The sequence below is a fragment of the Augochlora pura genome, chromosome 9 (assembly GCF_028453695.1).
Source record: "Augochlora pura isolate Apur16 chromosome 9, APUR_v2.2.1, whole genome shotgun sequence".
Taxonomy (NCBI): Eukaryota; Metazoa; Arthropoda; class Insecta; order Hymenoptera; family Halictidae; genus Augochlora; species Augochlora pura.
The window spans coordinates 1,759,033-1,771,921 of NC_135780.1; positions in this window are offsets into that span (position 1 = coordinate 1,759,033).

The window sequence follows — 12,889 nt, forward strand, 5'->3', positions numbered from 1 at the left end:
TTCAGTATTAACCTAACGTTAACTTAAATTAGTTTGTAGAAGACACGAAGAATCGGAGACATTTCATGAAATCGAATTTAATGAATTGATTTGAATTACTTACAAGTTAAAATTTTCTAGACTCATTGCAGATAGTTTTAGTTTCTATTTTATTGTTTCCAAAAGATCCGCAGAAGTTACAAGTATATAAAATACCACGATTTGAGAATAACCTAATCAAATTCTCGTTTCTCTTGTCTCAACCATTTCCGATTGGACTGATCCTCTTAAACTCGATTCTACGAACGTTATACTTTAACACGTTCGGCGTCGCGTCACCCAAATATGGGTGACACTAATTTTTGACCAATCTTGAAAATTCATTTTTATTGTAATATATTTGATTAAATTTGAATAAATTGAATTTGACTAGAACGTTTCGAGTGCGAAACAGTTCTAATGCCACCCCTTATGATAAATATTAACTTTCTAGCTTCGCTTTAATTAATTAAATTGTTTTAACTGTGTGAGTATTTTAGTGGTCGATTGTCGGTAGTCAACGTGTTAAACTGCAAACGATCTATAAATATAAACGAAATAACGAACTATAAAATCTTGCTAGGCTCGTCTCGAAGACTTGATATACTTAATAGACGGTGGCCAAGTTCTCGCAGCTGTTCATCATCCTGTACTAATCGGAAGCAATAGCAACGATAACGTTAGACGCAAGGGACAGAAGAGAAATTGACGGTCATTTTTCGTAGGAGTCGGGTTCGTCGGATCATGGATCGCGTGAAAAGTTCTGCAATGAATCTCTGCCAGGACAAAAAGAGAGAGAGAGAGAGAGAGAGAGAGAGAGAGAGAGAGAGAGAGAGAGAAGAAGTTTGAAGAAGAGCAAGAGAAGTGAGGCGTCGGCGTAAAGTAAACGTTGGTGCACACACAGGTGGCCTTTGCTTTCGTTTGAACTCACAATCAGTGCCGAACTAAAAATAGGAACCGTGACCTAACTACGCTCGATTCCACAATTATGCACTTCGTCCGGTTGTCCGACTATTTTTCGCTCCCCCGCGGCCGAATCAATGCGCCGCCAATACAACACGGCGTCGGCCGTTGTCTGTGTGTCGCGACGACGACCAAGCTTAACAGGAGAGAAAGAAAGAGAGAAAGAAAGAGGGAGTGAGAGAGAGAGAGAATGAGCGGGAGAGGCAGAGAGATTCAACCCCGTGGACGTAGGTATAACGTCGACTGAAAGTGAGATGAAATTCAGACGAATCGAGGGAAACAGGGTCGACTCGATTTTTTTTCTGTCTCTCCATTCCTCACCCTCTTTCTTTCCTCCTTTCTCTTTCTCTCTGTTTCCCTCTTCCTCTCTATCCGCCAATCTATCTATCTATCTCTTTCAAGAGAAAGATAGATAGATACCTCTTTCTTTCTTACTCTCTTTCTCGCTCTGTTTTTCTCTTTCTCTCTGTCTCTATAAATCTACATACCTCTCTTTCTCTCTTATTCTGTCTCTCTCCCTCTCTCTCTCTCTCTCTCTCTCTCTCTCTCTTTCTCTCTTTTCTAACAGTGATTAAATTGCGGCCCTTCGCGCAAAGAAAAAATTGTTTGCACGAATCACGAGGTTCAAGAATCAAATAAAATAGATTTTCCTCCTGCTAGATTCGACGCCGACTTTCACAAAAATCAATGCATCGTCGATAGACGTTGCATTCGTGAACAATGCCAAGAAACAATTGCCGCATTTCTCGGAATTTCTAAATAAACTGGAAGTTGCATCAATCGCAAGACGGCAAGAACCACGCGGAGAATCTTTCTCCTGCTTTTCTCCTGCACACTCGACATTGACTATCGCGGTAACAGTCATTTTGCCGATTTACGTTGCATTCATGCACAACGCCACAATCGCAGTATTTCTCAACCGTTCTGAATAGGTTGCAACGTTTCGTATGGGAATGCGATTGAATTATATGTATGTTGCGATTGCGTGATATTTCTCAACTGTTTCGAATAGATTACAAAGTTGCATAATGGGATCGGTGTTGGCTGTTATTCGAACTGTTTCGAGTTAATATTTATCTAAGATAATTAGGAATCCTTTTTGGTCGAAGATTATTTTTTGGTAACGAACATTCGTTCAGGATTGTTTCATCTATTTATTCGAATTATTTTTTAGTTGAATATTTTCTTAGTCAAATATTTTGTCAGACGAATATTTCTTTAGTCGAATATTTTCTGAGGCGAATATTTCTTTAATCGAATATTTCTTTAGTCGAATATTTCTTTAATCGAATATTTCTTTAATCGACTAATTCTTCATTCGAATAAATTATTCGCAGAATTCTTTAGTCAAACAATTCGACTAATTTTGTAATCGAATAAATGTCCATTCGAATAAATTATTCGCAGAATTCTTTAGTCAAACAATTCGACTAATTTTGTAATCGAATGACTCTTCATTCGAATAAATTATTCGCAGAACTCTTTGTACGAATCACCCGACTACGGATCGTAAAATAATCTGTGACGTATAAACTTGTATTCGTTAACCTTTATCCCGTATGCGTCATCTGAATACAATTTCGGCCGACACTCTGCACCGTAAAGAGACGCTTGTTTCCGCGACGGATTCAGAAAATCGTGTTTCGTATCGGGCCAGGACATCGATTTAGCAACTCCGTTCTCTTGGACGTCCTAGTCGTCGCTCCGGGTTCGTTTCTTTCTCGTCGCTCTGCCGGAGGGATCGTACCGGAGGCGAAAGTAATCTTGCCGCGCCGAGGAATCCGAGCGAAAGCAATTTTACCACTCGTCGCTCTGCATCTCATTGAGCCCGTCGATTCGACGGCATTTTTAAGCGCATCCGAGGGCCCGCTGCAAGAATCACAAGCGACGAACAACCGGCGCGGCGAGGTGTCAACGCGCCGCTTTGCATAAACGCGCGGCCACGGCCGCTCCCGTGCTCGCGTCGCGTCTTTCCAACTCTTGGACACCTGCGACAGGGTCCACCGGAACCCTCGGCATCGAAATCGTCGGTCCGTCGCTCAATTCCTGTCGACTATCTATTTCGAATCGTCAGTATACCGTAAACGCTGGCTTTTTACCTGGTCCTTTTACAAATTGATAACGATCTGGAACGAACGTCAGCTTTTCTCTCTTGTCTATTTTTTTCTTTTTTATTCCAGGAATTTATCTCTGCGATATTTCCATCAATTTATCAATTTTTATACTCCCTCCGCTTTTTTTTTCAGTTTAAAGTAGATTCCTCTACCGACGTTCTTAAACCGCCAATTAATTATTTCCTGCTCCGATTCGAATCGATTCCCCTTAACCGATGCTGATATTTTGCGCGATGTAAATAGATTTTCTTGGACCCTCGGACCGCCGGGCGCTCGTCGCCTCTTTCGGAATTTTCGTTTTGTTTGCATCGATCGAACGCGCGACGAAACGATCGCACTGTTTTGAAGCCCGCGTTACGAAGTTACGAGACAGATGATAGATAAGCGATCGATACGCTTATAAGAGTGTAAATAGAACGGTAGTATACGCGGACCTGTATTTCCATGATAATTCGACTTCGAAAGTTAGCGAAACTCGCATGAGTCGACCAAGCGGAAACGGTAACTCACGAGCAGACAGATTAATCCATCAACCATGTAACGAAGCGTGCCTACGTACGTCGCACGACTGACATTGTGATTCAGTCTCATCGCGACAGGGACATCGAGTCGCGAAAGAATTAGTCGAGGTGCTCGTCCAAGGCTGAATGGCATATCAGCGAGCATAATGTCGGGAGAAGTGATCAGCGGATAAGCGTTCGAAGTAAGTCGGCAGCACGCGTGAAAGGAAACTCTGTTCTCTTCTCGAGAACGTCCGTTGTATCGATCGCATTTTTTCATGAAACGTTAACAAATTTCTCTCGAAGAGGACAATTCATCCTTCGCAAAATACTGGGCTGTCGTTTCATAGTATTACGTGCGCGACTGTACTTAATTAAGAGAACTTAACGACGCGAACTTGTATTAACCCTTTGCACTCGAAGCCATTTTATCCAAAAATATGAAACAATTCTCCTGACTCATAGTGTTTCTATTCTATACAATAAAGTGCATTTTTACGCCTACGAAATTGATTCTTGCAATTTGTAGCAACAATTTCACTGCTCAACAATTTTTTAAAATCTCAACTTTATTATTATAAAAACTATTATCGAACGCAGTAGAATAATTTTAGTGGTGCCTCGGAGTCACCATTTCGAGTGCAAAGGGTTAATATGTTGCTGCTGCCGCGTTCAACTTTTATTTCACATAAAAATCAGCATTTTTTAACAAACGTAAATGTTTCAAGATACAGTCGAGGCTGTCCTATCTGAACATTTGTATTTACAATATTTCAGTTATAAACACTCCATTATCTAATCGTATTATTATAATACATCATCGCTTAGTATAGAACCCGAATTATATTTTTAGGCAGTAGAATTCTTATCAGAATATTACAAAAATAAACCTGCGAAAAAGAGAGTCGCTACTGTACATCCTTGAATCGTTAAACCCGCACCTCTACACGGCTACTGCTCCTCGTGACGTCATCTCCCGACAAAATCCGCAGCTTCATTGTTACCAAGAAGCGATCGTTGCAAGCCCGGAGAAGCTGCCACGTAACCAGAGGGTTAATTACCAGATTTCCTCTGGCGCGACAAGAACTCGATACCAAAGAAAGACGCAAAATCATCCAATTTCGAGGAAACCGCGACATTCATCGGCGATCCGCCGAATTACGGATTTCGAGCTCGATAACGATAACTGCGATTAAGTTCCCGTTATCGGCGCGTCGCGGTCCGCGGAAGGGGGTAACTCGCTAGGAGGATAGAGCGTATTTTCGAGGCGGAATAGAAGTCCGATTGTCGAGCGCCCCTAGAGAGAGAAAAAAAGGTACATCTCGATACCGATAAGTGTCGAGATCAACGGCCCGATAAAGACGCTGGCCTTTGTTCGCGCGGCCCCGTTATCGTCGCGGCGTATCTGCGCGCGTCTGCAATTCCGAGGCGGCCGAGGCACGCCGCGCGCGTTCCCTCCGAACACTCTTCCAGCCCCCCCGTTTCATCCCCTGCGCCCTCTTCTCTTCCTTCCTCCGCATCCTCTCCTCTCTTCGTCGTCGTCGCCGTCGCCGTCGTCGTCGTCGTCGTCCTCGTCCTCGTACCCGCCGAGCGGAATCGACCTTTCCGCCCGTCTTTTGTAGGGACGTTGAAACAAATTGTCCGTCTTTCGCCGACCGAAAAAAAGGGATTCCCTTTGTGCCACTCTCCTCCTCTCTTTTCCTCTCGCTCGCTCGCTCTCTCTCGGTGCCGGTTATTGTGCCCGCGGGACACGGAAACGACGGAAGATGGCCAGGAACCAGATAAAAAGCGAGCGTTGTTGCGCCTTTCGAGCGCAAAGTGTTCGCCGCGCGGCGAGCACACCGGACGATGTCGAGTGTCGTGGATCGACTGGTTATTTCGAGGGATTATTTCCTGACGGTCTCCATGGTAGATGTATTCGCAACTGCGGACGTTTCGTTGGTTTGTTCCAGGTTTGAGAATCGATAGATAATTCGAACGATTTCAATGTGAACAATTTCGAATTTTCAATACGCGAAAATTACCGAACGGATCTCTTACGCTTCCATTATAGACTTATATAAAAAAAAACTGGAATAGTGAAAGGTTTTTCTAACCTTCCTTTTATTTCTAATAATAGCAAAATTAAACGAAAACTGTACAGTGAACTATTGGGTTATTCGAAAAGTAATTTCGTTTTTCCCAAGAAAAGACTTAATTTTTTCACAGCCAACTTCACGCTTAAGCTGCATAATCATTATATATTTGGACAACTGATGTAGTAAGTCTTGTTTGCTAAAAATTTTGTTCGATTCTTTGCAATAGTTTTTGTTTAGTAATCCATTGTGTTTCATTTCCACCAAGAAAAAAACGAAACGACTTTCCGAACGACCTAATAGTTCCTTTCTATATCGTTTTAAAAATGCGTGAACACGTTTGCTTCTTACTGTATTATAGACAAAGTATTATTTAACTGATGACAGAACCGAATAAAGGATGTCTCTGTGTCATAGAAATACGTCGAATGAAATGATACAATTTTTTTAATTTAAAGCTCCGGTTTCGTGAAAACTGAGTTTTCCACGAAATTTTTCAGCGCCATGACCAGACGCACCGCTTCCATTTAATCCTTTGCATTCTTGTAGCGATTCTGAGGCACCATGAAAATTATTCTATCACATCCCAAAATAATCTTTATACTAACAAATATCAAACTTAAAAAATTGTCAACAGTGAAACTGTATGTTACACGCCTGAAAATTCAATTTCATACATAGTTCTTCTCTAAAACGGAGCCTCGAACAAATTTATTCCATATTTTCGTCTTATCTCTTGACCTATTAGGTCGTTCGGAAAGTCGTTTCGTTCTTTTCTTGGTGGAAATGAAACACAATAGATTACTAAACAAAATCTATTGTAAAGAATCGAACAAAATTTTTAGCAAACAAGACTTACTACATCAGTTGTCCAATTATATAATGATTATGCAGTTTAAGCGTGAAGTTGGCTGTGAAAAAATTAAGTCTTTTCTTGGGAAAAACGAAATTACTTTCCGAACAACCCAATAGATACAGTACGTATCCGGTTGTACCGCCAGTTACGCGACAATCTGTACACAAAGTAGAATGATCCGAGAAAACCTAGGATCCAGTAATCAGCGGAATAAGGGGAGACTAATTGAGTGAGTCGGTGCTGAGAGGAGGTATCGCGTACAAACGGCGGAATCCGTAATTCAGAAAATTGGCGGCGAGGCGGAGACTGCGTTAAACGGGAATCTCCGCGCAGTGCTGTGTAGCGGCTCGGTAATGATTGAGCGCGCGAGAGGAAATTGTCTTCGATTTAGGTATTGATTTAGAGAAATTGGATTCGAGCATGGTGTTCCGTTGCGCCGTTGGCCAGCCGGAGAATCGACTTTCCGCGGAGCTGTTCACCGTGGTCCGTGGAACGTGCCTACGATCGCGTTGCGGGTTGGCATACTCGCACACACGTACCGTACATACACGTATACACGTGTACACATGCTCCTTCTCCCGGTACTTACGGCCCGGGAGAGGGGGAGGGAAAAAAGTAATTTCCGGGGGGCAGTGTCTGACACACGAATCCGGCCGCGAGCGTATAAAGAAAGCGGTCGTCAATAATGAAACGGTGGCAGACGCTGGTGCGGCGACGAGGAGCGAAAAGGTCGTGGCACGGTGCAATATTCATAAGCCTTCTAGGCCAGGTCAGAAATTGGACGACGCGGCACGACCGAAAAAGTAAAGCGGCTACGGAGATCCTCCGGATCTCCTGCTTTCGATTCCGCTTACGAGCCTGCTTCGGACCGCGCGATTTCCTCCGGCCTTCCTTTGCGTAGATCCTCGATTACGCTCTTCGCGTTACGTCTCGCACCGGTACAGTGAAATCTCGCTTATCTAATCGGGGTTGATTGGGGAGGCTTGCAGGCTCAATTAATGGAACAGTTGTTTAGCCACGATGCTAAACTAAGTCTTTATCGAATTACATGGTAGATTGTGTCGAGTATGAGTCGCCTTATCGCTAGATCGAATTGCTTACACGAGAAAGGTGTTTAGGATGCATATTTATCCTATATTATTATTATTATTATTATTATTATTATTATTATTATTTTTTATTAACGGGCTAGTAAGACCCTTTTGTGTTACATAGAGGTTGTATGTATACATAGTCCGGAGTACATTTGAATAATATAAATTATAAATCATAATATAAGAGTGGTGTCATGAATTAATTACAGAGGGTGTGTTTTAATGGCTAGAGTTGCTGCCTTTGTAAATTGGCTCAATGAATTGCCAAAGAAGTCGATTTTTGGACTAAGTTTATTTGCTGTCCGTAATGCTCACGTTATACAATTCTGAGATCCTAAATTGGTTTTAAAGTAATCTACGTGAAATAATTCTTTTGACCGTATTGCTTTAGCAGGAACCTTCAGTTTCATTAGTTCTAGAATGGATGGACAATCGATTATTTGGTTAATAATTTTGAAAATGAAAAGTAAAATTGAAATTCACGGTATTAAGGATAGGTTCGTAATGGTGTGAATAATAAGGTATGGGTGTCCCAATTTTAAATGAAGCGAATCTCAAGAATTTGTGCTGAATTGTTTGATTCTAGATTGATATTTATTGGACAGTGCATGATGGCAATAAAAATTAATGATAGACATTATAGAAGTCTGTCGTCGAGCAGACAGAATTCTGACTCTTTACCATCGTCTTCCAATGATCGGTTTGACCAATCATCGCGCAATAATCATATGCGCCTGTGTCCTTTCCTCTTGTCGACGCGCCGCGGATTGTTCTCGCGAATCGCAACGGCGACCCGAAGGCGGCCGAAAGCCGAGGGGTTCACGTGTTCACGGCAAAAAGCCGGCTAATTCCCTCGGCAGCGTTAACAGCGTCGAAAAGTAGCCGCACGCTAGAGCCCGATTGAGTCAGGTGCCGCGATTAGTTGCCGGGCACCGGTGACCCCCGCGGGGCGCCACTGAAAATTAGCGGCAGCCACCGCCGCGGCCCGACGGTGGTCGCCGAGCCGCGTCGGTTAGGTTAATCCAGCGGAACGGTGCGGCGCGGCGCGGTTAGGCGATCGCAATGCGCGCCGCCGGTTCACAAGAGACCCCAGCCGATGCTCCCGTCACGCGATGCACCACTCGGAATGGTATAAACAGTTTGCGGGCCGTGTCGGCTGACACAAAGCCCTAGAAAATGGCGCTCCGGAGGAGGGGAGCGCCGAACAGAGCCGAACAGAAGAGAAGAGAAGAGAGGAGAGGCGAGGAGAGGCGAGAAGGGAAGGGGCTGGTGGATCGTGGCCCGGGGAAAGGTGAAACAGGGGAGAGGAGGGACGCGACGGCAGTAAATTCGCGGGGGATAGGAGAGGATAGATTAACCCGGTTAGATAAGGATCTACGGAGAACCTGCCGGCATAATAAGGCCGCGAGGGCTCGTTGCAGTCGCAGGTGCCCTCTCTCGACAGCGTCGCCCGCTCCCAAACCCATCCCCGGGCCATTTATCAACTTCCTATTCAATTTTCTTCCTTCCTCCTCTGTCCTCTCCATTGTCTTCCAATTGCTGGATATCGTAACGATGTTACTTACCTCGAACTTACTTGGATCGCTACCCGGTCCCGGCGAAGATATTGCTTGTCGACCGAAGGATTCCCGAAACCGATTAACCCGCCGTTTCTGGGACTCGTTCACGACCGGTCGTCGGACCACTTCGGGCAATCCTTTGATACTAATGGAATTTTCAGAAATGTCTTGCTACGAACATCTCGAAATAAATCTCTGGTTAGAGCACGGTATCGACGTTGCGTATATTTCGTACTTTTGCCGACACGAATATCACATATCGTTATTAACACGTTAAAGGCGGGAGTCGTAGTACTACGATTTATCTCGACTGTAGCTTAAAGGTGGGAGTCGTAGTACTACGATTTATCCAGCGTTTAGTTCTTTTTTGATATTTCTTGTAGCTTTAAGAGTTCCAATAAAATTTTTTAAGTCTAAATTTTTTTATGATTTATTTATTTATTTAATTTTTTTTATGATTACACAAAATATCGCCCGCTCTAGGACGAGAAACGAGGCGTGGCGGTCGCCGCGTTACCTAGCATACTTTCGTCAAGATAACCCGCCTTTAATGTGTTAAAACCGATTTCCAAATAGCGATTATATTAGGACAACGTGGAAACAAATGCCGATATAATAACGAAACCTCGAACTAGTTCGGTTTTCAGTCTCCGATTCGCTTTAGAAGAGATGTATCGTTTATCAGGTTTTTCCGCGGCTGTTTTAGCCGAACTCGTTACGCTCGCTGTAGCAGCTTTCGGGGCAGATCGTTATCTAATCGGGTCAATCCGGTGGCCGGTTCTCCCGGAGGCCTACCGCCGCCTGCTTTTTAACGCGTGACTTACACGTCACGTGCGAGTTTCTTATGCGAACCGCCCTCCGCAAAAACTTGCCGCGTTCCGCAGGAAACTACCGCGAAGCGTGTGTTTGTCTGCTGCGCTCGAGCGACGGAAACGGAAGCGCGAATCGCCCTTTCACCTTTCCAACTCGTTGGATCATCTCCGTTGATCCGGGCAGATTGCGATCGAGAGATCGTCGTTCCCGCGACGCGGAACGTTCCGAGGTCGACACGCGAAGCTCCGAACCAGACTACGACATCGATACGATAATTAATTGTAAGCTTGAGATTCGTGTCGCGACGTATTCGAGAATGGTAAATTTTCTGAATAAGACGAGGGATGCGGAAGAGCCGCGACAGTAATCAGCACGATCGTCCTTGTCTTTGCAGTTCCAGTTCGATTAAGTATATCGCCCCGATTCCGCAGGATTTCTCGTCGGTTGTAATTGCCGGAGGATCTTCCCTGTCCGTCTGGGTGCGCGAGGTCCGATGATCGGGGGCGAAAGAATCGGGAACGGCGAAGGAACGGAATGCATCCGGCGCCGCGAACGATTTTTCCTTTGCACACCGGAGCTGCATTGCGGCTGCAGCAGTTCCCGACGCATTGCCACCGTGCACTCGCGTCGACGGGCTGCGTCGAACCCGACGGGTTTCGCCCCGAGTGTCCGACCGGACGAGTTCCCCCTGTTTCCGCATACAAATTGGACCCGCGGAATTCCTGCGACTCTATGAATTTATTATCGGCCACCCCTTTTCTCCCTCTCTTTCTCTCTCTCTCTCTATCTATCTATCTGCCTCTCCCTCCCTCTCTTACCGATCGGATAACTTTGACGATATTGGCGCCTGCCCGAAAATGCGGCGAGAAAAAAACCAGCTCCGTTTCAGTTTTTAATGGGGGGGGGGGGGGGGGGGGGGGGGGCGAGAGAGAGAGAGAGATAGAGAGAGAGAATCAGCCTTCCGGGAATATCTAATCAAACGGATTTGTATTTCAATTCGGATACGTAATTAAAACGCCTGCGCGCGTAGTCGGCTATTGTTTGACCCTCGTTCATTAATTGATCGCGCGTTTTACTTCGATCCGTACGTTCTCCATCGAGAGCTCTCCTACCTTGGGCGATGGTTAAACGTGTTCGGAACGTCTCCGGCAAATATTTTTCAATAAATAAAGTATCGATACGAAATTCGGCGAGAATCTTTGTCGATTGTTAACGGATACGACAGTATTTTATCATTTTAATATTAATCGGCTTTTTCCCTCGACCGATAGCCCCGAAATCAGTTATTATAGTAACCAATGATTTGATATCTATTATTGAGATCAACGTGTTAGATTGTACAGTCGTAAACTTCGCTATTATTATATAATTTTTGAATTATTAAATATCTTTCGCAATTAATAAAATAAATAAAATGAAAGTAGAAACGAACATTTCACATCAAATTAAATTTTTACGAACCAACGACCGGTCGGTAAAGTGTTAAGCAGACATTTTCGATGTGTCTTGTAATATGTATCTTCGAGGATTTCTGTTCGTGATTAAAAAATTTGGCGATCTACGCGAATTTTTTGCGTCAGAACTGATTGTCACAGCAGTCTCAAAGCTAACTAATTAATCCTTTACACTCAAGATTGGTTACATATTGTTCTGAAATAATTTTAGGATTTTCAAATTGATTTTAAGAGTTATTATAACCGCTGAACTCTCGTATGCAGAAATTCCACTGATAAATCATATACGATGGAAATATTATAGATTATTCAAAACTATTTCGCATTTAGAGCTAAAATGGCATCAGTTGCAGATGTTTAATCCTTGCAGAATATAAAATAATTTTTAATATAGGCATCGTACGTCACTCCAGTTTTATACTTCGACCTACAACCCTTTATCGTCGATGCACCTAACAATATCTTTATATCCAACGCTTCAAGCATTTTTATTAACGCGCCCGGCGCTGTGGCGATTCCGAAGATCGGCGAATCGGACACGGAAGCCGCAAGAAGCCGGTAAGAAAATATTTGTTTGAGCGTGTCAGCGACGAGCGGTCGGTCGCGCCAGCCTCGACGAGCTTTCTGTTTCTCGAAAGCTCTCCGCGCGGGAAAGAAGAAGAGACTGCCGAGCCGCGGCGGTGCTCTCGGGCGCTTCTTTGAGCCTGACGATTAACACTCGACTTATCCGAGTCGAGTCGAGTCGAGTCGCGGTGTTCCAACAGCTTTTCAATCTGTAAGAGCGGCTCGAGCTTTCCGCGAGACCCTTTGACGTTCGCGGGGGGCAAACTGCGATTGCGAGCCAGCCGAGCCGGATGCTTAATTCGGACGAGAGCTATCGATATTGCCTTCGAACTCGACGAGTTCCTTCGAACTTCCGGCACACGGGGTCTCGTCGATTTTTCTTCGCAGAATGGTCCTTCACTCGAGAATTAACGCTAACTCGTGGCTCGCGCTGAATCCGGCTGAAACTCGGCTCGGAGTCGAGCCAAGACCGCCGGGGAACCGATCTTAATTTATTTGGACAACGGGTGTCGTGTAATTTGAACTTATGTTATAGGTGTATCTTAGAACCAAAGTTTTAGCATTCGATTTGGCATTTTAGCTCTCGCTTTCGATTTGGCATTTTAGCTCTTGCATTCGATTTGGCATTTTAGCTCTTGCATTCGATTTGGCATTTTAGCTCTTGCATTCGATTCAAACTCAAGCTAGCTTTAACACTTTATCGATAGGTAGCCTACAAATCGGCTTTTTCGGTTGCTATAGTAACCATTAATTTGTTATTTATTATTGAGATAAACGTGTTAGATTGTACTGCAAGCTTCAATATTATTATATAAATTTTGTAATAACATTAACCCTTTGCACTCCGTTGTCCCCTCTCGTGGGACATCGTAATTCTAG